Genomic DNA, 245 nt, shown 5'->3' with positions numbered 1-245 from the left:
ACCAAGAATAATAGAATTAATAATAGAATCAATAATTTTTATATGTTTTAATATCATAAAAAATTATCATTTTCTCTCTATAGACATCATAATGCATTTTCTTTTAAAACATAAAAGAAATGTATGTACATGTGTGGATATGTGAATCTCTCTGTGTGTGTGTGTGTGTGTGTGTGCGCGCGTGCGTGTGTGTGTGTGTGTGTGTGTGTGTGTGTGTGTGTGTGTGTGTGTGTGTGTGTGTGTGT

This window comes from Atta cephalotes, assembly GCF_000143395.1.
Source record: "Atta cephalotes unplaced genomic scaffold scaffold00023, whole genome shotgun sequence".
Classification (NCBI taxonomy): domain Eukaryota; kingdom Metazoa; phylum Arthropoda; class Insecta; order Hymenoptera; family Formicidae; genus Atta; species Atta cephalotes.
This window is presented reverse-complemented; position numbering follows the sequence as displayed.